Consider the following 25861-nt stretch of genomic DNA (forward strand, 5'->3'; position numbering starts at 1 on the left):
ATCATATATTTAGCTGAACAATATCACTTTACTCCACTTATTTCATTGGTCACAAAAATACATTTTTACATTTTGTTGAAATTTTTAAGGGCTATAAAATGATACAATAAAAGCAATACATACATGTATGTAACACAGAAGTTTATATTAATAAAAATGGTTATACATTCTTTTAAAATTGACTTCATTTTATTTATTTATTTATTTAGAGATGAAGTCTCACTCTATTGCCAGGCTGGAGTGCAATGGCGTGATCTCGGCTCACTCAACCTCTGCTTCCCGGGTTCAAGTGATTCTCTGCCTCAGCCTCCCAAGTAGCTGGGATTACAGGCGCCTGCCACCATGCTGGGCTAATTTTTGTATTTTTAGTAGAGACAGGGTTTCACCATCTTGGCCAGGCTGCTCTTGAACTCCTGACCTCGTGATCCACCCTCCTCGGCCTCCCAAAATTCTGGGATTACAGGCGTGAGCCACCATGCCCGGCCAACATCTACTATTAACGTCTCCCACCAGAGTACATTTGTTCCAACCAATGAACTACACTGACACATCATAATCACTCAGTCCATAATGTACATTAGAGTTGACTTTTGGTGTACATTTTACAGGTTTTGACAAATGCATGATGACATGTACCCACCATTATGGTATAATACAGACTAGTTTCCCTGCCCTAAAAGTTTGATGTGCTCTGCCTGTTTATCCTTTCCTCCCTGCAATCCCTGGCAGCCGTTGATCTTTTCATTGTCTCCATGGCTTGCCCTTTCCAGAATGCCATGTAGCTCGAATCATACAGTCATGCAGCCTTTTCAAACTGGCTTCTTTTACTTAGTGGCATGCATTTGAGGTTCCTCCATGTTTCATTGCTTGATTATTCATTTTGAAAAAAATACTGTCACATTTTCTTATACTTCACTCATTCCTTAATCCTTTCAAATTTCGTTTCTGTCCTCACCCTTCTATGGAACCCTGTGCTCTTAAAGGTCACGAGACTTCCTACTCATAAAATCTAGAGCCTTTTGTGCAGCACTGAATATTGCTGCCCACTACTTCTTTAAATCCATGTTTTTGTGAAATTGTTCTTTTGCTTCTCCTTAGCTCTCTCTGCTGATTCCTTCCTTTCTACACTCTTCAAGTATAAGTATTTCCCAACTTCAGGAAATACAAGTATTTCCTTGGCCTTCTCTCTACTACCTACTACCATCTTGGCATCTCTTTCTCTCATGCCCACATTATCCTCTATCTGAAATATCTAACAATTATGATAGTCTGTCTTGCTTCTTATATTCAACCAGTTATCCAAATGCGTCAATTCTCCCTTCATTACATTTTAAAACTGTCCCTTCTTTCCATTTCTTCTATTTCATTCCCAGTTAGGAAACTCATTAATTCTTGTTTACATAATGGCAATGGAGTCCTAGCCAATATATTTCTGCTTTAAGCCTACTTTCTTCAAGTCCATTTTATTCAGTCCTGCCAGATTAATTTTCCTGAACTGCTTTGCTGATTAATGCCTACTTTTCTGTCATTTGAAGTATAAATGTATATTTATCATATTAATAGTATAAGGATGGAACAATTGACATTATAATGATGATGAGACAGCTGTTGTTTTTATACATAAAGCAATTATTAATAATTTACAAATAGATAAAAATAGTGAAATACAGTTGACCCATGAATCCTTTGAATAACATGGGTGTTAGGTGTGCCGACTTCTACATGGTCAATTACCCATGTATAACTTTTAGATCCCCCCAAAATTAACTACTAGTAGCCTACTGTTGACCAGAAGCCTTACCAATGACATAAACAGTTAATTAACACATATTTTATATATTGCATGTATTATATACTGTATTCTTACAATAAAGTAAGCTAGAGAAAGTAAAATATTATGAAAATCATAAGAAAAAATATATTTACTATTCATTAAGTGGAAGTGGATAATAATAAAGTCTTAATTCTCATTGTCTTCATGTTGAGTAGGCTGAAGAGGAAGAGGAAGAGAAGGGGTTGGTTTTGCCGACTCAAGTATTTCATGGCAGTAAATGATAAAATAGACTAGTGGCTACACATATTTATGTATTTATGCACTCATGACATACCCAACTTTTTCTATTCCTATTTTCTTCTTTTCTTTTCTTTTCTTTTTTTTTTTTTTTTTTTTTTTTTTTGAGACAGGGTCTCATTCTGTCACCCAGGCTAGAGTACAGTGTTTGCGATCAAGGATCACTGCAGCCTCAACCTTCCAGGCTCAAGTGATCCTCCCACTCCTGAGGAGCTGGGACTTCAGGAGTGCCACCACAGCTTGCTAACTTTTTACTTTTTTTTTTTTTTTTTGTAGCAATGGGGTACCACTATGTTGCTCAGGTTGGTCTCAAACTCCTGGTCTCAAACTCCTGGGCTCAAACTCCTGGGCTCAAATGATCCTTCCGCTTCAGCCTCCCAAAGTGCTGGGATTGTAAGTGTGAAGCACCGTGCCTGGCCCTAACTTTAATATTTATTTATTTATTTATTTATTTTTTGAGACGGAATCTGGCTGTGTCACCCAGGCTGGAGTGCAGTGGTGCTATCTCGGCTCACTGCAACCTCCGCCTCCTGGGTTCAAGTGATTCTCGTGCCTCAGCCTCCCGAGTAGGTGGAACTACAGGCGCCCACCACCATGCCCGGTAAATTTTTGTATTTTTAGTAGAGACGGGGTTTCACCATGTTGGCCAGGCTTGTCTCAAACTCCCGAGCTCAGGTGATCTGCCCGCCTCGACCTCCCAAAGTGCTGGGATTACAGGCCTGAGCCACCGCGCTCGGCCAAAAAAAAATTTTCGAAAGTATTTCTATGCTATGCAGTTTGTCTGCAAGTTTTTTCAAGTTGTTGCAAATCTCCAAAAAATTTTTCAATATATTTACTAAAAAAAACTTCACGTATAAATAGACCCATGCGGTTCAAATCCATGTTGTTTAAGGGTGAACTGTAAATGGACATCAGATGAAAATTCATCGGAGGAAATAGAATGGCATCCTATTCAATAAATTGGATATTAGAAGGAAGTAAGTTAGATGGCTCAAAGAGAAATTTATTCCTTTATGACCCAACAAATATTTACAAAATTTAGAATGATAATGCAAGGCAGAATAATAGATGTTATGGTATATCATAATTCTAATATTTGATAACAGTACTTGTGTCCTGACATTTGTAACTTCAATAAAACTTTTATGTTTTTCAATTTAGGTCATGAGTGTTTTATGAAAAAGATTCTACTTGGCAATTATTGATGTCATGAGTGGATGTTTCATAAAGCAGAAGTTTGCTTCCTCAAAATTTCCTCAAAATGTAGAAAAAAATACAAACTTGTATACAATATACATAATTTTTATATATGTGAACCCACATAAAAGCATGTATAAAGAAAAGGTGAAAGAATCTGGAGAAGCATCAAATATTCAAAATACATTTACAAGTTCTCCTACCTAAGTTCGTATGTAAGTTGCTATGTCATTCTTGATCTATCTGCCCTACCTTCTTATTTCTGATTTTTTAGTGGTATAATATATGTATAAGTAAATATATACATATGTAGATATTGATTCATATTTTTCCCCAATGGGGACCCCTTAAATGTTTTCAGGCACAGGAGTAAAATAACATTATTTTCATCATTTTCACTCATAACATTTTAATAGATTTTAAAGAAAGTTGTTTTTCTTGGCCTTGGAATTATCTGGCATTCATAATACTAGTCTTATCTAGGTAAGAAAATACTAATCTAAAACCCAGGAAACACTATATTATTCTTGGTTCCATCATTGATTTTTCAATCTGACCAAATGTTTATATTTTCAGTTTAAAAATAAATTGTTGAAAAGCACTTATTAGCCCTAACTCCTGTTTTCTCAAAGTTTTAACATTTAAAAAATAAGAACAGAGGCCAGGCGCAGTGGCTCATGTCTGTAATCCCAACACTTAGGGAGGCTGAGGTGGGTGGTTCCCTTGAGCCAAGTTCAAGACCAGCCTGGCCAACATGGCGAAACCCCATCTCTACAAAAAAACACAAAAATTAGCTGAGTGTGGTGGTATGTGCCTGTAGTCTCAGCTACTCAAGAGGCTGAGGCAGGAGATTGTTGGAGCCTGGGAGTCTGAGGCTGCGGTGAGCTATGGTCATGCCATTGCACTTCAACCTGGGTGACAGAGTGAGATTCTGTCTCAAAAAACAAATAAGAACAACAGAGGAAGACTAATAAATTCAAATATATTAAATTGATAGAAAATATTCATTTGCTTATTCCAAATATTTGATATTTGTTGAGATTCACTAGATACCAGGCAGACAGGAGGAATCAAGACTGCCTCCATAAAGCTTACCATCTAGTGGGGCATATCAGCTAGCAAGCCTCATGTCTGTTCAAGCCAGGTTTTGCGCAAAATAAATTTTGGTACCAATCATAAAACAAACTTCTGGTTTTCAGAGCTTTATGGATTTGTGGTTGCAGATAAGAGACAGTTGACTTGTATTATGGTGTTATACATACATATTCTAGGATAGATGTAAGAAAAGAATACTATGTATGTGAATACATAGATATGGCCCCAACACAGACTGGTGAAGAGTAGGAGGGTTGGTTGAGAAACGATAGAAATTGGCTCATAGGTGTCAATTGAATAAAAAGGTTATACTGTATTATTATTCCAGGGAGCTGTGAGTGATATTCAGGAAGAAATTATTCCCTGATGGGGAAATTTGAGAATACTTTTGAGCTTTCTTACTTTATTGTTGTGTTACAGTTTATCAGAAACTTATTGTTACAAAGTTAACAATGAAAACTTTATTTACCTATTCAATTCTCCCACTGATAGACTTTTAAAAATTGCAAACAGCACATTAAACAGCAGCATTTTCATTTATTTCTTGCGTATCTATGCTATAGTTCAAGACTTTTACACTTTCTTACACTGTTCTGTTGTCTCTCTGGCCACAGCCATACTCTACCCTATTCCGCCACACAGAGGGATAGGGTGGTTATCTTACTCCCATGCCTGAAAACCTTAAAGATCTACCCATGGGAAAATAAATTATATATCTATTTCTATCAATCAATCATCAGTCAATCTGTCTATCTACCTACTTACATACTAAAAGATAGGAAATAAAAACATAGGGAACATAGACCAGGAATGAGACAGCAACTCACACACAAACTCAGGAAGGGGCACATGCACAAGGAGACCTTATGAGGATTGAGGGGCAAACAGGACAAACTCCAAAGCTCAAGAAAGGATGCACGAAGCGTTAGCCAGGCCCGTCAGGAGCTATGCTGAAGATGTCCCTTGGAATTGAAGAATATGGAAAGCAGATCTAGAACTAGAATCCCTTTATCATGGGCCTTGAAAATCTTATATATTAACAGCCACTTCTAAAGTTTGTTTTGTTTAGTATTTTTATGATTTCTTTCTCCCTATCTGACCTGAATAAATTATTTGCACTATTTTTCAAGGTGGGCCTTACTAAGCAAATGCAAATTCAGTACCTGATCAAGTTATACATTAATCAATCAAAAGTGTTCACTGGGAATCATTTGATAAGTGACCAGCATATAAGAGAAATATTGAGGTATTCATCAGAAAATAAATCAGGGGAATTTGAACAAATATGACTTTAGTAGGTAGTCATCATTATATTGAACATAAAAAATATGTTCAGGCTGGGCGCAGTGGCTCATGCCTGCAATCCCAGCCCTTTGGGAGGCTGAGGTGGACGGGTCACTTGAGGTCAGGAGTTCGAGACCAGACTGGCCAACATAGAGAAACCGTATCTCTACTAAAAATACAAAAAAAAATTAGTCAGGCATGGTGGCACAGGACTGTAGTCCCAGCTACTTGGGAGGCTGAGGCATGAGAATCGCTTGAACCTGGGCAGCAGAGGTTGCAGTGAGCTGAGATCACACCACTGCACTCTAGCCTGGGCAACAGAGCAAGACCCTGTCTCAATAAAAAATAAAAATAAAAAATATTTTCAAAAATCCCAGAAACTTATAAAAGAGTTCACTTGCTATACCTCTAAAATATTTAAAAAGCTTTATAGCATTACTCAGTTTTCATACGACAATTTGGAAAAACAAAGCATCAGATATTCATTTCTCCTAGCAGAGAAAAAGAGCACTAAAAATCAAAACTCCAAAAATGGTCATTTGAATTATATTATGACTATGCAAACCAGAGGAGCTTGGCTAAAGATGAAAAATGCAAAGTCTGTTTTGGTATTTATTTGGTTTAATTTGGTATTTATTTCAGTGGCAATTTAAAAAAAATCTGCTCATACAGAACTTAATTTTCCTGAGGCGAGGTTTACATAAACCATTGATTGTGGGTACATGGAAGGTATGTAGAAATTAACTTCTTTCATTGTGCAAGCATGAGACTGCACTCCATAAGATAATCTATATTTGAACACTTTACAGCTCTGGAGGGTAGATTTTAAATATTAGAAAAATGAGGCTCAGAGAGGTGAAATGACTTGTCTACATAACCTTGTACATAGGATGCTGAGTCAAAACTAGTTTCTAGATTCCTAATTCTCTGCATCATATGCTTTTATATTATAGTACCATATAAGGTAGTAAATGTCGTTCATTCATTTATTAATTTACACAAACATTAACTGAGTGTCTACCCAAAGCCAGGCTCAGGCCCAGGGGATAGAGAAGTGAACAAATGAAACAACAATCCCTTCCCTTATGGACTACATTTGAGGGGGTAAAACAGAAAATCAACAAGAAAGGCAAGCAAATATAAGTCAGATGGTGGTAATTACTATGAAGAAAAGTAAAGCAGGAAGGAAGACAAGGCTTTAGACAAGGGGAGACTGTAAGTTTAAATAGGCTGGTTAGAAAACCCTCATTGAGAAAGTGGCATTTGAACTAAAATTTGAAGGAGATAAGGGGCTGGATATGTGCGTATCCACGAGGAGAGCATTCTGGGAAGGGAAACAAGTGCAAAAGCCCAAACGTGAGAGTGTGTCTAGCATGTTCATGGAAAAGCAAGAAGAGCAGTGTGGCTGGGCTGAATGAGCAAGGAGGAAAGCACTAGGAGGTGAAGCCAGATTGTGCAGGGCCCATTTGGTTTTACCCTAAGTGAGGTAGGAAGCCATTTGCAGGTTTTGAGCAGAAGTGCAGCACGATCTCATTGGTTGCCATTTGAGAATAGTCTGGATGTACAATGGCGAAAGCAATAAGACTGGTTAGGAGTTTCTAAGGATGGTCAAGATGAAATCTAGGAGGACAGACTGACAGAGGAGAAGGGGTTGATTAGTGGTTAAATCCTGGATAGATTTTGAAGGTTGAGGCAACAAGATTTCTTAATGGTTTGTATATGGGTGTGAGAAAAGAGGACAGGGTCAAGGATAACTCCAAAGTGTCTTTAAAAAAAAAAAACTTCATATATATTTATTTATATGAGGTTTTTGTTCATGGAAGACATGAAAATAGTTGAATAGATGTGGATATGCTTTGGAGAATATGAATTAAAATACAGATTACATGTATGAAAAAGTCACTTTCAGGGAAGGAGGGCCTATCTTGGAAGATAGGCAACAGTTTAGTCAGGGTGAGATAAACTGCTATAACAGAACAAAATCTGTAATGTTCGAACATAATAGAAGTTTATTTCTTATTCATCTGTAGACTAGGCTGGGTATTCCATGTCAGTGGGCTTCTCTCTTCCTTGTGGTGACTCAGGTCTGAGGTATTTTGCATCTTGTGGCTACCTCAAAACCCAGGGCCTTATTTTCATCTGTATCCCACCAGAACAAGGGGAAAGAGAGCAAGGGAAGGCTGCCCTGCTTCTTCAAAGCCTCCAATTGAAGGTGGTGCACTTTGTTGCTATTTACACTTAATTGGTGAAAACTGGTCACATGGCCACACTTAGCTGTAGGTGCAAGACATGGGGCTGAGAAATTGTATTCCTGGTTGGTAACTGCATTGCAGCTACAAGTCAATTACTGTGGAAGATAGGAAGCACAGCATGAGGACAACTCCTACGTCTGCCACAGGCAGCCATTCTCCAGAGCAGGTAAACAGGTTCCACAATTTTAGAGAGATGCAGCATGCATATTAAGGTGCTTTGTGTGTTTCTGGGGTCTTGTGTCCCTTCTCCTCTGATTCTTCCCTTGGGGTGGGCTGTCCATATGTCTAACTCCAAAGTTTTTAGCTGAGCAGCTAAATGATAGAGAAACAGATTTTTAGGAAAATCAAGGTGTTCAGTTTTTCACATGCCAAGTTTGAGAAACTACCTAAGACATTCAAGTAGAAATTGAACAGGCATCTGGATAAACAAGTCTGGAACTCACAGGAGAGATGTGAACTGGAAATATATATTTGAGAAGTCAGTAGCATCTACATGATAGTAAATCTCCAAGATTAGATTAGGTCACCAGGGGAGGGGTTATGGATAGAGAAGAGGCCAGAGGATGGAGCCCTGGAGCCCTCCAATGTTTAGAGGTTAGGAAAACAAAAAAGGGCAGGCAGTGGAATGCAAGATTAACTTTTCCAAAGGCTGCTGAGTGCTCAACTCTCATGAAGACTGAGAACTGGCCACTGCATTTAGCAGTGTAAATGTCATTGGTGACCTTGTCAAGTGTAGTATCAGTGGAATGGCAGATTGCCTGACTGGAGTGGGCTTAGGAATGAATGGTGGGGAGTGGAGTGGGGGATAGCATAGTCAATAGTCAGTTTTTATGCATTTGCCATGACATTTTGTATGTAGTTATTATAATCATATACAAAAAGTTTTAGTAATTATATAAACCATATAAAACTATAGGCCCTCTACTATACACTTAATTCATTTTGAAAAAAAATCATTCCAACAAGATTTATCTTAGAAATGAGGAAACTGATGGTTAAAGAAGTGAAGTAACTTGCCCATGTTCCCATGTGTGGTAAAGGGTGGAGCTGGAATTTGAATTCAAGTCTGTTTGACTCCTAGCCTTCACCCTTGACCACTGTGCTACTTTACCTTTAAATATTACAATGAATAGCCACCCACATGCGATTGATTCTTTCTTGGGGTTAAATACTAAATTGGAAGAAATAATGCAGAATGGCTAACAAAGATCCACCCTCCTTATTGGTCAAGTTATTCTTAGTCTCTGGCAGGCATGATGGGCAGAACTAAACAGTATTGTTCATCATTTCAGCTGTCAGCCAACTCACAGCAGGTCACTGTCCATGAAGCCCTTTTCAATATAAAACGGTTTGATGAGCCAATTTTATCAATGTTGCTAAACTCAGATAACAACTTCTATTGCAAAGAAATTCAGCTCCATAGCCATCAATACAATAGGAAAACTAGGTCTGCCTACAAGTCCAGTAAGCCAAGCAGAAGGAAAAGGAGTGGATTTTTTTCTGACCTGGTCTTCTATTTGCATGAAAAGCCATCCTACTTACCCTTCAGCAGAGAAGGGGTTGTATTAAACTGGGCAGGACAAATCTCATAATAACCTGTAGGCTCACTCCTGTTTCACACAGTCCATTTAATTTTGACTGGTATTTTAATTTACCCTCAGACTCAGCTATTGAATTCTCCAACACCCTGGCTTGAGTTCAGTGGATAAGACAAAGGTAACATCCAACAGAATCATGATGGAACTTCACATGGTCATATGGCCATCAGGATAAAAACACGAGTAACAGAAGGCTCTGTTCTGAAAGCATGAGTCGTATAATTCCATTACAGCTTGGTCCAATACTTATGAAAGAAAAGTACTAAACTATTAAAAACTTACATTAAGAATTGCTGAAGAAAATTACAACTGCTGGTTTCCTGTTTTGTGTGTGTGACTTGATGGAAAAAAAAAACACTGCAGTTTAATATGATAATCACGTATTAAGACAAGAAAACCAGAAAAGCTAATGTAATAGTTTTGTAATCTTACAAATTAGGTAATGTATGTAAAATCGTTTTGGGAGTTCCAAAGGATTTACAAACATGAGCTAGTGTTACCAGGTAAACAAATTCAAGGGATATCATAGCTATATAACAGGATCTATTGACCACACACTTAATTATAGTTTTATGGAAATAAAAACTTACAGTAAAAATAGTTGCACTTTTACAGCATTTCTCATTCTTTTTAAAAAAGTTATACATGTACAAGAAAAAATTCAAATACTGCAATAGTACAAGCTGTGCAAAGTATTCTTGAAACAGGTCCTCAACTCTTATCCTCAGAGGCAACCAGGCTTCCTAGTTTTTAGTATATCCATATGTTTTATGAATTTTATGTCAATATATCTGTTCACATTTTTTTTTTGAGATAGAGTCTTGTCTGTTGCCCAGGCTGGAGTCCAATGGTGCAATCTTGGCTCACTGCAACTTCTGCCTCCTGGGTTCAAGTGATTCTCCTGCCTCAGCCTCCCAATCTGTTCACATTTTTACCTAGATCTTTGAAATAAAAATAAGCGAGTCTCACCTGAGAGTTTTCCTTTATACTTTCACATTCTGTGGATTTTTGATATAGTAATTACACTTCATTCTGAAAAATAAATAACATTAATTTTTTTCTCTAAAGTTATTCAAACAATAAATGTAGAAGTAAGTTATGTTTTCATCTTTAACAATTGACCTGTACAATCTACCAAGGCAATACATCTGACATTACTAGAGATCAGAACTTTAAGTCGGTATTCAGTCAGACAAATCCTTAAATGTTTGGTGTTCAATGTTCTTCTAATCAAAACATGGTGAGAAACTGATACCGATTAACACTGGGCCTTTGATAGATCCTGATTTCCTAGTTTCATCTAACAGAAGTTGTGTTGGGTGAATCTTGCCTTCTATTCCAAAGTCTTTCTTCTTTATGTAGTCCCTAAGTATTTTATGAATCCAGAGAACATTTCAGTACAAAACTGAAATACACAACTGGGGAAGAAGAAGAAAAATGAAGTCCCTTTAGCCTTTGAATATGAAGTTTCAACATGAGGCACAGAAATACATTGCATTATAGTTTTACCTTTCGTTTCTTCACTGGGTGTCATTAATATGATGCTCCAACTTACGTAGATGCTTAGCACATGCAGATCTGGGCAAGATTTTTACCACACTTCTTTACTAGATGGAAAACCTTTGAATGATTCAGGCTCTTTCTTCTGGCTAATAGGCATTATCAGCAGCCTTCAAAAACAGTGTTTCTCCTTTCACAATAATCTGGTAGCTTTTGAAGTCTTTGGAAACAAAATTCAATCTGTTAGTGTTACAGAAGGGAGAGGCATCCTGAAAAATAAACTTTTGCCCTATTTATAAGTTATCAATTTTATAATTTAATATGAGAAAAGGCAAAATGCAACCATTATGATTGGTTAAAATAACAGATTACATTTAAGCATAGCTGAGGTACTTCAGGAAAATGTGCACAGAGCCCTCTGACATAGGACTTCCTTTCACTCCAATGTCCACACCATCCCCCTCTTCCTAAAACAAGATGCTCACTGACCTCACTTGTTTCTGAAATGGCTATTAAAAATAGTTTCTCATTCAAAACTTTTCACCATAGAGCTATATAATGAAAATTCAACTATTAATGTACATGATAAATATACCCGATAATTCAATGAGAAAAAATTTTCCCAAAATATAGAAATAGGTTGTTCAAAGCCACAAAGATAAACAACAGACTAATTAATTTTTTTTTCCTTCTCACCTGACTTGTTTTTGGTCATGGAAAGACATAGGCAAAGCTTGGCTGAATACCAATCATTCATTTTTTATAGATGCACTTAACAATTCATTCTGCACAAAGTATGCTAGAATAAAAAGGTTTAAATTGGCATTAGAAATATTACTACTAGTGATAGCATTTTAACAGAAGAAAAGGATTTCCGGGATTCTGTAAAACTATATAGTAAAAAAGGACAACTAAAAAAATGGATGAAATGGAGTCTGTCAGATACAGAAGATATAGGATTAAAAACAGATCATGGATTCAAACAAATATAAAACAAGAATTAAAGTTACTCATTATAATGAAAGAGAAAAAGGACCTGAATTATGCCTGAATATCTAGTTCCTGATGCTCATATAAATCAAATATCACACTTAAATGTGCGAGTGAACTAAATAACTAATTGGCTTCTGCTAGTTCTGAACCAGAGGTGTACAGTGGTTGGGGAAAAGCTCGTCAGCACCATTTCCTTTCTTTCACAGAGTATAGCCTGTTGCTTTTCACTTCCAAAGGAGAAAAAAAGCACCAGGTTTGTAAGGGTTTTTTCCCTCCTCACTTCATCCCTAGACCCCGTTTAAGATTTAATCCTTATCCCTTCAATGAGTACAGCATTTCCATTCATTTCAAAGTATAATATTGGTGCTGATAAGAATAGGGCCAAATTTTAAAAAGAGATTAATTATGCTGAGAAATGTCCATTGTAAGTACTGCAAGAACACTGAACAAACAGCCAGTGTATACTGAAGTTGTTTGCTGCTGTTTATAGGAAATTACATAAAACACAATACTGGAACAGAAGGAAGTAAGTTATGTGGTCATAGCTTTGTGGAAAAAGGAAAATTTTTCTATGTAAAATAAATAAGGACCTTCCAAAAGAAGTAAAGGTTAAGACATAGAAATATATATGTTACATTTCACACACACAAATAAACCAAGCAAATAAAAAGAACTCCTAAAACCTAATTAGAAAATAATATAAAACCTGATTGCAGCAATTACAGTGCTCTATTCCTCTAAACGGGAGATGATAAGCCATATGCTATGCCTGTGACAGCAAAGACAATTGTTCTAAGGATCTACCACTTTAAAAAATAAAAATAATTCTTAAAATAATTACATCAGCATATGAACTCTGGAAAATTTCTTCTACCGTAATAAGGTCAGATGGACATTTCCTGTCTCACATTTGTAGTACACGTTGTCTTTTAGACAATAATAGTGAGAAACAATAGTTTGGCATGAGTTCAATGCATACTAAGAAATGCCTGGCTCTGCATATGGCTAGCCAGTTTTCCCAACACCATGTATTAAATAGGGAATCCTTTCCCCATTGCTTGTTTTTGTCAGATTAGTCAAAGATCAGATGGTTGTAGACATGTGGCGTTATTTCTGAGGCCTCTGTTCTGTTCCATTGGTCTGTCTCTCTGTTTTGGTACCAGTACCATGCTGTTTTGATTACTGTAGACTTGTAGTATAGTTTGAAGTCAGGTAGTGTGATGCCTCCAGATTTGGTCTTTTTGCTTAGGATTGTCTTGGCTATATAGGCTCTTTTTTGGTCTGGTCCCATATGAAATTTAAAGTAGTTTTTTCTAATTCTGTGAAGAAAGTCAATGGTAGCTTGTTGAGGATAGCATTGATCTATAAATTACTTTGGGCACTCTGGCCATTTTCACTATATTGATTCTTCCTATCCATGAGCATGGAATGTTTTTCCATTTATTTGTGTCCTTTCTTATTTCTTTGAGCAGTGGTTTGCAGTTCTCCTTAAAGAGGTTCTTCACATCCCTTGTAAGTTGTATTCCTAGATATTTTATTCTCTTTGTAGCAATTGTGAATGGGAGTTCATTCATGACTTGTCTCTCTGTTTGTCTGTTATTGGTGTATAGGAATGTTTGTGATGTTTGCATGTTGATTTTGTATCCTGAGACTTTGCTGAAGTTGCTTATCAGCTTAAGGAGATTTTGGGCTGAGACGATGGGGTTTTCTATATATACATGTCATCTGCAAACAGAGACAATTTAAATTCCTCTCTTCCTATTTGAATACCATTTATTTCTTTCTCTTGTCTGATTGCCCTGGCCAGAACTTCCAATACTATGTTGAATAGGAGTGGTGAGAGATGGCATCCTTGTCTTGTGCCAGTTTTCAAAGGGAATGCTTCCAGCTTTTGCCCATTTAGTATGATATTAGCTGTGGGTTTGTCATAAATAGCTCTTATTAGTTTGAGATACATTCCATCAAAACCTAGTTTATTGAGAGTTTTCAGCATGAAGTGGTGTTGAATTTTGTTGAAGGCCTTTTCTGCATGTATTGAGATAATCATGTGTCTTTTTTTCATTCATTCTGTTTATGTAATGGGTTATGTTTATTGATTTGCACATGTTGAACCAGCCTTGCATCCCAGAGATGAAGCCAAGTTAATTATGGTGGATAAGCTTTTGGATGTGCTGCTGGATTCGGTTTGCCAGTATTTTATTGAGGATTTTCACATAGATGTTCATCAGGGATATTGGCTTGAAGTTTTCTTTTTTGTTGTTGTTGTGTCGCTGGCAGGTTTTGGTATAAGGATCATGTTGGCCTCATTAAACGAGTTAGGGAGGAGTCCCTCTTTCTCTATTGTTTGGAATAATTTCATAAGAAATTGTACCAGCTCCTCTTTGTACCTCTGGTAGAATTTGGCCGTGAATCCTTCTGGTCCTGGACTTTTTTTCTGGTTGGTAGGCTATTAATTACTGCCTCAATTTCAGAACTTGTTATTGGTCTATTCAGGGATTTGACTTCTTATTGGAAACTGGACCCCTTCCTTACAACTTATACAAAAATTAACTCAAGATGGATTAAAGACTTAAGTGTAAGACCTAAAATCATAAAAAACCCTTGAAGGAAACCTAGGCAATACCATTCAGGACAAAGGCATGGGCAAAGGCTTCATGACTAAAACACCAAAAGCAGTGGCAACAAAAGCCAAAATTGACAAATGGGATCTAATTAAACTAAAGAGCTTCTGCGTAGCAAAAGAAACTATCATCAGAGTGAACAAGCAACCTATAGAATGGGAGAAAATTTTGGCAATCTATCTATCTGACAATCGCTATTATCCAGAATCTACAAGGAACTTAAACACATTTACGAGAAAAAAACCAAACAACCCTATCAAAAAGTGGGCAAAGGATACGAACAGACATTTCTCAAAAGCAGACATTTATGTTAGCAAACATAAGAAAAAAAGCTCATTATCACTGGTCATTAGAGAAATACAAATCAAAACCACAGTGAAATACGATCTCATGCCAGTGAGAATGGCGATCATTACAAAGTCAGGAAAGTATGTGGAGAAATAGGGATGCTTTTACACTGCTAGTGGGAGTGTAAATTAGTTAAACTATTGTGAAAGACAGTGTGGCAATTCCTCAAGGACCTAGAACCAGAAACACCATTTGGCCCAGCAATTCCATTACTTGGTCTGTACCGAAAGGATTATAAACCATTCTACTATAAAGACACATGCACACGTATGTTTATTGCACCACTATGCACACATAGCAAAGACTTGGAACCAACCCAAATGCCCATCAATGATAGACTGGATAAAGAAAATGTGGCACATATACACCATCTAATACTATGCAGTCGTAAAGACATGAGTTCATGTCCTTTGCAGGGACATGGATGAAGCTGGAAGCCATCATTCTCAGCTAACTAACACAAGAACAGAAAACCAAACACCGCATAGTCTCACTCATAAGTGGGAGTTGAACAATGAGAATACATGGACACAGGGAGGGGAACATCACACACCAGGGTCTGTTGGGGGTTGGGGGATAGGGGAGGGATAGCATTAGGAGAAATACCTAATGTAGATGACAGGTTGATGGGTGCAGCAAACCACCATGGCACGTGTATATCTATGTAACAAACCTGCACATTCTGTACATGTATCCCAGAACTTAAAGTATGGTAAGAAGAAGAAGAGGAAGAGGAAGAAGAAGAAGAAGGAGAAGAAGAAGAAATGCATGGCTCTTGATCACTGGGATGAGTTAGCCTCGAATGGCAAAGATCTCAATGATGACAAAAATACAAAGATAGTGTCTGGGGACTGGTGGCCCTAAAAAGTAAGATTCAAGAAGTGGACATATCTCTGACATCAATCTTTAATGTCTCTTGATCATTGAAAAGCTCTTGTGTTTAGTATTTACACTTACACAGATGGCATTTATGCTTGTATACGAATAGGTTGGATTTTTGCTTGTTGGTTTGCAAAGCAAACTGTGATAAAGAAAAATAACGAGTTGGCAGTTCCTCTTAGATTGTTAACTAGGATTGGCCATTACTTTCACTATCGTGCCTCCTCTCCTGCCCTGAACAATCAGTTCAGACAAGTATGAGGGCTGCCTTGCTCCTTACCAGACTTTGCAATCTGTTGGCAATCTTTACCCCATCCCTGGACCTCCCAGCTACTTTGAACACCCTGAGACAGGTCCACTTGGTACTGTGTCCCTCATAAATTTGTTCATCTCCCATCTTCTCTGATGCTAGGTTGGAAGCCTCATTATAGGATGCTGCCATCGAAACAACCTGTACTGGTATAAGAATATTGTGTCAGTCATTTCCAGCACCATGTCTCATCTCTAATCCTCTGCCATTCAGTTAGGGAAAACATATGGAGAAAGCATTCTGAAATAAGGTAACGGATGCAGAGGGGCTGTTAGCATTGGAACAAGCATTTCAGAGAGTCTAGGGACAGTCTTAGGAGGAGACGAATCTGGATGAGAAGTTGCAAAGCAAAAAGAATGACAACAGGGTAAAGGGATAGGAGAGAGGATAACTGTCTTTCATTCAGTGCCAGTGAATTATTACAAGGAATGAGAGAATTGAAAGTCATCCTTGCCCAGTCCTTCTCATTTGCTCTCTATAATCAATCAATCACCAAGTCCTTGTTATTTTTTACACCCTTGGAGTAAAAAATACCTACTAGGTTTTGTTTTTCCCCCGAATAATAAGGCTTTGTTTACTTAAAAATTATATAAATAGTGCATGGTGTCTATTTTAAAATTCCAAAATGATGTGGAAAAATACAGAGAAAAAGGAAAAGCTATCTGCAATTCTACCATCCAGAAATAAGCGTGTTTTAATATTTTATTGAAAGTCTTCTAGGTATCCCTACATATGCAGATATATGTTTTGCACACACACACACACACACAAAGAATTTTACATAAAGTTGGCATGTTATACTTGAAGTTTGATAACCAGTTTTTACTTAATAATAGGTCACAGGCACTGTGATGCACAAACAACTTTCTATTTCAATATTATAGATCTATGCAATAATTTTTAATTATTACCTAATATTCAAATAGGGGGATCTATAATAATTTATTAACAAACCTTTCGTTGAAAGAATTATTTTCTCAATTTTCATTGTTATTAACAGTTCCAAGATGAATACTTTGTACATATATCTGTGCTGTATTCTGTGACTATCTTCACTAATATGATAATGAAGATTGTATTTTTATTTCCAGTATTGTTTTATCTTTGGTCAGGTTTTAACATTTTGGAGGTCATGTTTATTCTTTGATAAATTGCTGAGTTCATTTTTATATTAGAATGCTTTTCTCTTATTGTTAAGAGCTCTTAATATATCCAGGATGCCAACCTTTCCCATCTTTCTTATCATTCATATCTCACAAGTGTTTTTTACAGTTTGTCCCTTACTTTTTAAACTTAATTTTATGATGTTTTGAAGAAGCAAAACCTTTAGTGTTTACACAGTCAAATTTATCAATAGTTCTTTTTTGGTTTAGCTCTACTGATTTAATCTCCAAACATTCCTACTATCACCAACCTAGATCAGATCCTCTATCGTCTTTTATCCAGATACCTATAACAGTCTGGATTGGTCTCCCTGCTCCCAGTCTCTGTCTTTTGGAATCTGCACTCCATGCAGCTGTCAGAATGTCCTATTTAAAATGAAAATCTGGCCAGGTCATTCTTCTACCTGACTGTTTGCTCAGTGCTGTGTGTTCCAAGTTGGATATTCATACAGCCAATGCTATATGAGGTGGCTCTTCATAAAAATGAAATAAAACTAAAATAAAAACTAATTTCACTAATAAAACTAATAAAAACTATTTTTAAATTCCAAAATGATGTGGAAAAATGCAAAGAAAAAGGAAACGTCATCTCCAACTCTACCATCAGAAATAAACATATTTTAATATTTTATTGAAAGTCTGCTGGATATCTCTATATATGCAGATACCTGATTTGCACACACCTGCAAAGAATTTCTCCCACAAAGAATGGAAAATATTCCTGGAGCATTACTTATTTGTATAGATTTTTGAAGAAAGAAAGTACATTATTTTATTTTAAGAAAAACATACATATATGGAGCAGGATGCATGATCCCTATGAATTTGCAAAATATACTGGAAGACTTCAAAGAAATATTCGTATTTAGGTGAGCATGTTCAAAAGGCAATGGATATGGAGAATAAAGTTTTAAACCTCTTGACATGTGCAACAGAAAGTGCCTTGCATTCGACAATATCCATTGCCTTCCCTCTTGATCACATAGGATTTCCAGCATCCCTTGAAGTTAGGTGTGACCATGTGATTGAACTCTCACCCATAGAATATGGGAGAAATTAATGTGATCATGTAATTTATTGTCCAAACCGAGACACTGTTAAGAGTGAAAGAGGGCACTATTAATCGTTGTGCTGAGAATTCAGGCATAAACTGGGTCATATGATCACCATGGGAAGAATTGATGTGTGCCACTCCAGGGTGGACTCAGGCCTAACTCCTCCCTCTCTTCTCCAGGATGTAGGCAGATGCAGGAGGTCTAGCAGAAGACTCAATACTCTAGGTAGAGCCACATTCTGGAAGGCTTGTGCTAAACTGTCAGGGAGTATGAACTCCATTTCTGTTATTTCAAACCATTGTTCATTACAGCATCTTTGCTGGACTGATTTTCCACAGTGTGGCCTCTCCCTACATCTCCAGCCTCTCCTTTCATCAGTCTTGAGCTTGAATTTAAACTCTAGCAAACTGAATGCTCATACATTTTTAAATGCCTGTTTATATGTCAGTTTTTCGCATTAGTCAAGGAGCTCCTTGATGGTAAAAGCTTAATTATCTTCACAGCACTTACTACCTGGCATAGAATAGACTTCATAAATATCTGTTGAATGAAGAAATGTCTAGCCAAATGAGGAGTAAATCTTTCAATAGAGGTTATTTCATGCCTGGAACTAAAAATACCAGAACTATACACCTAATGGAAGATATTATATCTGCAGACAAGTATTCAGATTCAAGATTTTATAAAAACGAGCTACACATTTTAGTAGTCCTAAAATACGAATGCAAAAATATTCTTCCTCTTTGCCTTCAGTGTTTCTTTATTTTCACCCCCTTCCCACCCCATGTACAAGAACCCACACATTCACTCATTTCCTAGGGGAATATTTGACTTAATTAACAATAGAAGAATAAGTTAGAAAGAAAATAAAGAATTAAGATTTTAAGTTCAGATCCTAATGCTGGCCAATAATCCTTACATGAGGTGCTTTGGCTCAGCAGCGGGATTTACCTCTCCTCCCTCCCAAAGTGATTAAGAGTGTATGTATAATTGACAATGATGCACACTAGTGCATGTTATCAACTCAAAAAGGGGCTTTGTCGCCTGATTTCCATTAACCTTAATAGTAGTTAAGCTGCACACACCAAGCATAATGTCCTCATGCTTTAAAAAAGGAGGGGCTTTCATCACCTAATTTATGAAATATTGATTAATTCATGTATGCTCAGACATCCATCTAAAAATCGAATCATTCAATCTGTCATCCTTCTCCCTCATCCACATATAAAAACAAAATGCAATTCTGAGAAGAACAAAAGGAGTGATGGGAGGGTGGGAATGAGGAAGAAGGATAAGAGCAGAGAAAGAAACAGGCTGCAAATAAAACATGTCAAACTATGCCTATAGACAGACACGCCACATCCACACACAATCACATACACACAACAACCACTCTACTAATTAATACAGCTTGCTTTCATGCCAGATATTAGGGACACATTAATTAGAGAGAAATCTCATTCATCCATTTTTCAGTTCATTAATTATGCATCAATGCCAAATTCGTATTGGCCTGCTATAAGACAATCTGTTCCAACAAAGATCTGATGCTGCACATGACACAGCAGTTATGGGGCTTTCCTGCCTCTTTGGATGGTATTTGGGATCTACTCAATTCCTATGTGATGTGTATTTGTGTCCCCTACTGAGTATTCTGTGATTATGGAATGTCCTTTAAGCTGACTACAGTTGTTTCTTAGCTAATACTTCATTCATCTCTGTCACAGGCACATTAAGAATCCCATTCAGCTAGACAAAAAGCAATGCAATATTGTGAATGTGCTTAATCCCACTGAATTATATACTTAAAAATGGTTAAAATGGTAAATTTTATATGATGTATATTTACCGCCATAAAGAAAGAAATAAAAAAATTTTAAACCAAATGAACATGTCTATAAACTTTTAGAAAAGTTAAATTATATGGGGACTATAAAAGTGAAAAAAGAATTTGAAAGTTCTCGAACAGTCTCAGACCTCCGAATGTATTTCATTTTATGCAGAGAATATTATAAGATGAACTTCAGAGCCCAGACAACCTCCAATGTGCTGCCTGCAAAGGGATTTGGGGAAAGAAAGGATGCATGTGTATGAATGGCCTCATCAGTAAATATTAACTGAGCATTCAGAAGAGTCTTAGCACTGTACTAGTTAATTTGGAGCTACCTATATTTAATTACATCTGTTCTCCTACCATACCATTCCTTATGTCCCTCGCTTATTTCTTTATCACTGCCTTGATGTCACAGCTCCCTCTGATCCAAGTACAAATAAAGGTGAAAAAATTCACCAGAGTTTGAGTAGTAAGCATATAAAAGTTTCCTTTTCATTGAATAAGTCTCACTTTCGAGGAGTCCTTCAGATCCATGAAGTGCCTCATACTTAATACTTACTGCATAATAATACTTACTACAGAGTCACACTCTCAGTGGGCACACAGCAAATGTCAACTGACTCAATGACCTTTTCCCAACCCTTTGTATCAAGAGAGTCAGTATTAAATGTCATCAAATCCTATTTCACAGTGAAAGTTGATTGAACATGCAGTTTAGAGGGGAATTTTTAACTTAACACGTAACTAAAATTACTTCAGCAGTTGCTGTGTAGCATTGATTTGAGGCAAACTTCTGATTAATAAATTGAAACCTTTCAAAATGAAATCTTAAGAAAGAAAAATAGAAAAAATACAATAAAGCTTTTGTTAAATATTTTGCTCTTTGTCTAATTTTTCACTATATAAATACTGCTAATAGATATTTTTATAAAAATAAAAATAAACCATTAATACCCCAAAGAAAGCTGCATACCTTGTTAAAATCTGTTTTGTCACTTTCCCTTAAGCTTTCTCATTGTAAGTATTTATTTTTATCTAGATTTATTTAGTGAACAGGCTGAGTTATTTGAATTTTCTTCTTCATTGTATCTCCAGTTGTGTCCATATTTATCCAATTCCCCATCTCCAGTGAAGGCTTGTCTGGGTTTAGTTCAGCCTGAAAGAGGCCAAGAAAGAAGACAGAAGTGTCTCTTGCCCCATACTATATGATGTGTGGAACAAGAGGGAAAGCATCAAAGGTTACCTGAAGAAAACACTGATGAGGTAAGAACATCTCAGGGTCCAAAAGTCATCTAAACAAGGCGGACCTAGGTGGTTAATGAGATCCTTGCTCATTAACTGGGAAACCAAGTGGCTAGAGAATAAAATGCAGGTCCAAATGGCTGGGCCACATTTTTGCATGTGTGTTAGCATCATGTTCTATGAGCAGACCCGGTTTATATAATGAGGAGATCAACAAGATTGGGACAGATCATGTTCGAACATCCTCAACATGGGGCTACTAACGTTTGTGTAACATTTTAAAGTTTTACTTATAGCATCTCAATGGAACATTGAGTTAACCCTAAGAGGTTGCTATTAATAGTAATCCATATTTAACAGATGAGGATAGGGCAGAGGAATGTGATGCCATTGTAGGACAGCATCTGGGGCTTGGCTTCCACTCATCTAGTTACTGAGAAGCACCCATGGCTCTGTCTCAGGGCAGGATCCCCTCTCCAGTTAGAGGAGCCAGTCTGTGAATGTGTTGCTTGCTGACCACCTGCCGACTGGCGCTACTCAGAGAAGAAGCAGTGAAACGCACTGCATTCAGGCTGAGAGGAGCATGGGGCCTGGGAAGTCTTGGTGAAACTTTTAAGATCTGTTTCTCACTTAAGAGGTTCTAGAAGAAAGGCAGTAGGAAGTAGTAGCCAAGTGTGAGACTTCATGAAGTTGTGCACTGATAGATCTCCAAATTGTTATTATTTTAAGACAGAGTCTCACTCTGTCATCCAGGCTGGAGTGCAGTGGCACGATCTCGGCTCACTGCAACCTCTGCCTCCCAGGTTCAAGAGATTCTCCTGCCTCAGCCTCCCAAGTAGCTGGGACTACAGGCGCCCGCCACCACACTCAGCTAATTTTTTGTATTTTTAGTACAGTCGGGGTTTCATCCTGTTAGCCAGGATGGTCTTGATCTCCTGACCTTGTGATCCACCCGCCTCGGCCTCCCAAAGTGCCGGGATTACAGGCGTGAGCCACCACGCCTGGCCTCCAGATTATTTTTTAATAAAAGATTGCTGAGTGACTTTGGATATATAGCTCAGAAGCAATTCAAAGAGTTTAAGTAAAATTTCATCTCCAAAATAAACACACAAAAAAAGCCTTTCTTCAGTGCCATCTACTTATGTTTATGGTAAGACTTCTCAGGACATGCATGTATAACAATAAAAAATACGGACTGTATCAATGCTGAAATTATCTCATTCCAGCAATAAGCAATAACTATTCAGCAATAAATACACACAAACCGATTGTCAGGCAAAACAAGCCCTAAAACAACAGAAAATAAAAGAAGCAGAATTTTAAAAAATTAAAAAGCCCAATTCCCTGCACATTTATCTCATTAACAGATGTATTTCTAGTAAAATTACATTTACTTCTTAGTAAACATTTACTTACATTAACTCTTTTTGTCAATGTTTAAAATCATTTGGATCAATTATATACTGCTAATAATTGTAATGTAAGCCCTCTAGAAGTTTGGGTGTTATGATTACAGGGAAGTAAATTTACACAAATTTTTATTTATATAAATATTTTTGTTGAAGTGAAACATAGGGTCATCAATTTGTTCAAGCATAAACATATATTGGAACAAAATTCCTTGGCAAAGTGGAATGGAAACATGAGTTTAAGGAAAAAAATGATGTAAATATCTATTAAAGAAAGCTTAATAATATGTATAATGTGTTTTTAAATGGATAGTAGGGGTATTGAATTGCCATAACATTTAGATTACATTAGTTATTACTTAAAAAGTGATGCAACAGTTATATTTTTAAGGAGAATATTTACAACACCAGGGAAATCACATCCTCTGTGACTATTTGAACGTATAAGAAAAGTTTTCAGCTGTTAACAATGTGCAAGGGGGACATACCATATTTTTCAAAATTCTATTAGGCTGTATGTGAGCAGCAAAAGTTAAAGCCCACTATGCTACAGGAACACATCACTATCTCTAGTATTTTCACAAGAAATGCAGACATTTCTGAAAGTATCTCCAAAACCTACTGAAGAAAGCAGAAGACAATACCTTGAGAGCACAAAATCAAGGCAATTCATCCCCAAAGCGAATATGACCAACCTAAAAATTCCTATCTCAGCTAAAATCTCCACAGTTTTCTGTTGGATTCTTCTGCTACTACATCTTAAAACCCACTGGTCAGCTCACCATACATATCACTCAAAAGATAAGAATGTGGGAAGTTGATGTAAAGTTATCACGCAGTGATAAGCCAGAGTATAACTTATATGACAAAGAAACACACATACATACGATCACATAATCTTTGATCCCAATGTAACTCACCTGGCTGATATGTGGGATTGCATCACAGTTTCCCAGGAGTTGCTCTTAATGACTAGTTAGAAAGTTATTTACCCTGATGGAATGGCATAGGCCTAAATAAAAAAGACTGCCATTGTACACAGGAATGAGACTTCAAACAGGAAATGACAATCTCTCTGTGTGTCTTAATTTATCTTTGGGGAAAATTGACAAAGTTAAAATGGAATTAAATTTTAATGAAAATTCGTAGAGAAAAAGTATTAAAAACAACTTTGCTGGGGCTATTAGAACATGGAGTTCTGCTACAAAAATGCTCGGAAAAAGTTTTACAATTTAAACACATTGGAACTCCCCAGTGTAAAACACTCTAAGCTAAATTATGGGAAAAGTCAATGTTGTATCAGCACCAAACAATCACCCTGCATAAGAATGAAAAGAAGGAAATGTTGTTCTGAATAGCTTGCCAAGGCTAAAGAAAAGTAGAACAGTTGTCGCAGACGAAGTGGTTGTGAGTAATAGCCCAAAAGGATGTATTCTAATTTGTGTTTGCCACTTAAATTATGAAATAGGTCATTATCTTCTAACTTAAGGTAAATAGCACTGGATTAGAGAAAAATAGAGACGGGGGAAGAGAGGGAAAAAGGAAAAAGGGCATAACAGGTAATTGTGATAAATGCATATTAATTTTTAGGCTTTTCTCAGTCAATATATCTTATAATCCATTGTGGGTACACAAATGCTATGTTTTTTCTTTCCAATATTTGATGTGAGATAAAAATTAGATTAAGTGTAAAAACTAGATCTGGGCAACCCTATAGTAAGAATATTGAATTGTATCTCTTATGTAGCATTCAGTAACTCACTTTAATCTTTGCTTTAACAACTCGACTACTCTCATATTTGTCATCAATTGGGTACCCAGTGCAAGAATTTTTAAGCAAAATTACTTGATAGTTTAGTATAAAAGCAGTGGTCTCCAACCTTTCTAAGCACAATATTTTTAAGCTTATTATTTTGGAAAATTAAAAAAAAATCCTAAGTTAGAGACTGTTTAACAAACCTCCATGTAACCATCACCCAGCTTTAACAATTATCATCTCATGACCCACCTTATTTTATCTGTGCTTTACTTACTCATCCCACTTCAGATTATTCTGAAGCAAATCTAAGATATGAGATGATTTATTTTTGTTCTTAATAGAAAATATTTGAGGGCCCTTCCATATCACATTACGGTGGTTGCATTTTTAATAACACTCAGTTAAAACTCCACATGAACATGAGGATTATTGCCCCCTCCTCCCTTCTTTACTACGACTCTGTGCCGCCTTCCCCATCTCAAAGGTATGTAGCCCATGAGTGGGGAATCCCTGGCACAATGAAAGTAGCTGCTAGCATCACTCACATTTGTGCTTGTTTAATAGCACATAAACATAAACTCACAACACAAACACTGCTTCTACTGCTTTATTTCTCAGGAATATATTTGTCATTACAGGTTTACAAGCAGAGTAGAAAATATAGCATTAGAATTCTCAACAGAACTTTTTCTCTTTATCCACCAGACTGATGTTTCTCTGCTAAAAATAAGTAACACAGGCTACTACTTTCTAAACGTTGTTGCTCTCCAACATGTGTTTAGACAGCTTTATGACGTTGACATTTTTACCTGTGGAAAAAAAATCCAACTCCTGTGAGCTAGAAATCTTTGCACAATACAGCTTGAGAGCTGGCCTGCTTGTTGGCAGTCTCCCCGAGGAGCTAAGGAACAAATGAGCAAAGACTGTGTTCACACACTTGGAAATGACACAGGCCTGAGAAAGCTCCTTGTCTCACTACACCATGTGCACTTCCTTTAGATGAAAAACGAATATTCAGTGTTATTAAACCAGGACTTCAGTTACATATAGAATTCACTTTTGTATGAGAAAAGCAACAAAAAAAGACCTGTTTTTTTTCCATATGAAACAGATAGTTTCTTTTGTTTTCTTGGTAAGGGGCACTAAACAAAATTCTTTCTCGATTTCTGTTCAGTGCACACATACAGCACTGATTAATGCTAATGGGATTCAGACATTTTAAAAAGCGTGCACTCAATCTCAGGATTATAA

General features: G+C 36.8%; 1 long non-coding RNA gene across 1 annotated transcript; it reads right to left on the bottom strand.

Moving 5' to 3' along the window:
- Nucleotides 1-7418: 7418 nt before the first annotated feature.
- On the bottom strand, nucleotides 7419-24051 carry LOC104001721 (uncharacterized). The gene is made up of 4 exons (XR_673654.4): nucleotides 23772-24051; nucleotides 11007-11217; nucleotides 10467-10529; nucleotides 7419-8211 (listed from the first exon to the last, which is right to left on the bottom strand). It is a non-coding gene; the product is annotated as an uncharacterized LOC104001721 (long non-coding RNA).
- Between the last annotated feature and the right edge of the window lie 1810 nt (nucleotides 24052-25861).

This window comes from Pan troglodytes, chromosome 1 (assembly GCF_028858775.2).
Source record: "Pan troglodytes isolate AG18354 chromosome 1, NHGRI_mPanTro3-v2.0_pri, whole genome shotgun sequence".
Lineage (NCBI taxonomy): Eukaryota > Metazoa > Chordata > Mammalia > Primates > Hominidae > Pan > Pan troglodytes.